Source organism: Ananas comosus, linkage group 8 (assembly GCF_001540865.1).
Source record: "Ananas comosus cultivar F153 linkage group 8, ASM154086v1, whole genome shotgun sequence".
In the NCBI taxonomy this organism is placed as follows: Eukaryota; Viridiplantae; Streptophyta; class Magnoliopsida; order Poales; family Bromeliaceae; genus Ananas; species Ananas comosus.
Window position 1 is genome coordinate 3,585,162 of NC_033628.1, and position 4,029 is coordinate 3,589,190.

Consider the following 4,029-nt stretch of genomic DNA (forward strand, 5'->3'; position numbering starts at 1 on the left):
AACCCACAACCCTGAGAGCGTGATCGTGGAGGTCTCGGCGGATGCCTGCTGCTCGACTGTCTCCGTCATCTGGAACCAGGCGCTTCCTATCCTGACTCTGCCCCGGCACCTGAGCCCGCTCACGGATCGATACATCACCTCTCTCCACCCATAAAGCCTGCTCAATTGACGCATCCAAGGTTCTCAACCTCTGCGCCTGTACCAGTCGAAAGATCTCTGGCCTCAAACCTCCCTCAAACAGATATACCCGGTGGGCCTAGTCTTTGGCTACAAAAGAAACACAGTTCAGGAGCCGAGTAAACTCGCGAGTGTACTCCTGAACTTATCGCTCCCCCTGCTGAAGCTTCTTCAGATCCTCCTCAAGCTTCTGCTTCACGCTGTTTGGGAAATACACCCCGTACAGCATTCCGCAAAACTCGTCCCATTTCATCTGCATCGCCCCGAACCTACGGTCCTGCCTCATCCTCCTCGACTAAAAATGTGCATCGCCACCCAAGCCGTGCCCTCCTAAGTGTACCTGCTCCCTCTCTGGTATGAACAAGTCTCGAATAGCTTCTTCATCGAGCTCACCCAGCCCTCTACAACCTAGGGCTCCGTGCAGCTGCCGTCAAAGGTCGGCGGATCAAAACGGCGGAAGCGAGCAAGCCTCTCAGTCATCTGTTCCTCCTCAGCCTCAGACATCTGCGACGCATCTCCAGAAGATGTAACCGGCGCCGTAGGAACTGTCAATGATGGGGGTACAGCTGCGGCTGGTGAAGCCACTGGAGTAGTGAGTGGCGGTGCCGGCTGCTCTGGTGCTCTGCTCGGCGGCAGAGTAGATGTCTCGCACATCCTCTGCAATAATGCACCCTACTGCCTCGTCACCTCAGTCAGGGCAGCCAACTGCTCTCTCAGATTAGGGGGTGCACTCGGCCCCGCCTGCTCCGGCATCTTGGGTGGCGCGCCACGATCCCGCGTTGGCGATCGACCTCGGCGTTGATACATGGCTATTTGAAATCAAAACAAGGGTCAGATACAAAACACAATCACTCTCGACCTAATCAAGCGAAAGTCTAGAAGGCCGCCTCTGTTTCTCCTCAAAATTATGCCGTCTGCAGCCAACGTAATTTTTTTGGCCGAAACAGACACTCCTTCAGTCACTCACTCCACTCTAGGAGGAATTAAAATAATTCAATCGCTGACTTTCGCGATAAATCAAGCCTCTCACGTCTTGCCTTCCTAAGGTTTGCCAATCTTAAGGTTCCTAGGTCCCAACGACCTAATGCTAAGCTCTGATACCAACTTAATCTGTCACGCCTCGGATTACACGTTTTCCCGGGCACGCCGACAAATCCGCCGTATACAAAGAAATTTCATCTATACACGAAGCGATAGCTGTACCTATAACCAAATTCAAGCTATAACTAGTAGTATAGAGCTGCTAAACAGAATTGAAAAATAAATAAACATCAGGTTTACTATACATACAAAAGCTCTCAGATACAACATCTCTCGCTCCAGCGAGTAACAAGTATAAGTATGTACATGAACCAAAAAGCAAAACTACCTGTAGTTGGTACTCCTCTAGCAACCTGGGAAGGGATCTAACTCGCAACTCCCTTTCCACGATTCGAATCAGCAACAGCAGCAACCGTAGAATAAGGCTCTGCAAAAATGGGTCAACAACTGGGTGTGAGAACTACTGCAAAAAGAAGTAGTCCTCAGTAGGTACCGCTACCGACCTCAACGGCTCACCCACTAAGTCTATAGAAAATATGCTCAAAGATAGTAAAGGAAGCTGGAAAACTCTACAGTTATATGCCACTATACTATCGCTAACCAACTCTACAGTTATATACCACTATACTGTCACTCGTGGGCGCTACTCAACCGAGTATGCAAGCATATCTCTGTCGAGCTCAATCAGGCTCTCACAGGCTATAGTCAAAGTAAAAGGGTCTAACTGGTTCTACAACAAAAACTCACGTGCCCTTGGCACAATTCGATGCAAAAACAGCAAAGCGGGTCCACCGTCACCCGCGACGGCACCTAACAGTTCGGAACAGTCTACACACTGTTGTAAAATAAACTCGGTATCTCAGCACGAGCATAAATTCATTCTACACTATTCTGGATATCCAACGCATACAAACTGCGGCGATATAAGCAAACTACAGCTCCTAAAATTAAATCTAGTAGTTTTAAGAAAATGACAGTGTAGAAGTTATAGTTTTCTCCTAAGTTAATTTCAAGTCCAACATGTAAAATTATACTACTAGTTTAACTCCAAATTCAAATTTAAAGCCTAATCCATGAATTGGAGTACTAGCAAGAAAATAACACATGATACATATTGACGATAAAAAACTTAGGAGGTAATCCAGCGATTTCGGTAAATTTCAATCCACCTTGAAAACCTAATCCAACGAAGGCGAGAAGTCGACAGGAGAGAAACCACGCGCTCACCCGGCCTCCCAACGACGCAACCGCGACGTCCACGCGTTCGAACGGCACCCGGCGCAACGTCGACGTCGATCCGAGCTCAAGCCGCGACCTCCACCACGCTCGGGTCCACCAGCTAGAGAGAGAGAGGGAAAGGAGAAGAATAACCGACCAAGAACCCCTCTCTGTCAACATATAGAGGTTGGGAAATTTTGGGTTGAACGACACATCAATGGACCAAAATACCCTTTACCAACTCAAAATCCCAGCTGGATTACCCGTACCAGATTTGGTCACTGGTACTTGGCCTCTTAGCCCGCAGCTTCGCACATCGGGTACCGGTGCCAGCCCGATGTTGTACCGATACTCAGCATAAAAATTGCAAACCCGAGAGCAGTCTATCTAGAAAATACATTGGAGTACCGGTACTCCCCTGCGTGGTACCGGTACGCAATACTGAAAACCTGCACTTTGCAGATTCCAATATTAAAATCTGCTCTCGCGTCGCGCTGAGTCCGTTTTGCGTCCAATTCGCGCAGAAACGACTCTACTTGTCCCGACACTCTCCAGACGTGTCGACAAGCCTCAGATGCTGAAATCCACGGGCAAGCCAAAAACTAGGGATACTAAACCAGGGATACTACATATGTATTATAAATTATTTTTTAATATAAATTTTAATATTAAAATTTGTATTAATCTATATACCGACGGACTATAATAATGTCTACCCGCCACATTGTGCGGTTCCTTAACTAGTTTATTTAAAAACTAGAAGTCGAATTTCCAATTTCTGTGAGCGGAGAAGTTATATTTGGCAAAAATAAAAAGCCAAAACAGCAGTGGGTTTAAGGTTCAAAGAGTCGTTTAAAGTTCAAAGAGTTGATAGATAATTTGTAGCTTCTAATTCTAGCAAATGAAAATTTAATTAAAATGTTGTCCATCCTTCTTAAAATGGAGCAAATTATTAATAATTATAGAAATTAAAATATTATTCTTTCATAGCTTAACTTTGTAGGCATTATAAAAAAGAAATGTCATTATAAGGACATTTTTTTGGACTACGCTTAGGGTGTATTTGGCTCTCTATAGAACTATCTCAAAAAAATAATTTCGCTTGAAAAACAGTTTTTCAATGTTTGATTGCTCGTGCAGATTCTCTAAAATTGTAGTTTTTGTTTTCCGTTCCCTTCGAGGTGATGAAAAAAAAAGCGGCTCTAGGTGCATTCACCACGTGGTCTATGAGGTCCAGTTTACCTCGTCGGCTCCGTAAGACTTGATCTAGCGTATTTGAAGCTTCTAAAAAATAATTTTTATGATTTTTCGATATCATTTACCTAGCAATCGAAACGATTCAAAATCAATAATTTTTAACGACTGAAATAAAAATTCTATAAAAAATGGTGATATAGCACTAAAATTTTCGATCAAAAATATTGATCTTGTTGTAGATAGTATAAAGAATTTTGTATCAAAATTTTATTTGATTTGAATACTTCTACATCGTTAAATTTGACAACGGTAGACATCAACCATTAAAAATTATTGATTTTGAACACTTTCGATCACTAGGTAAATGATATCAAAAAATTACAAAAATTATTTTCT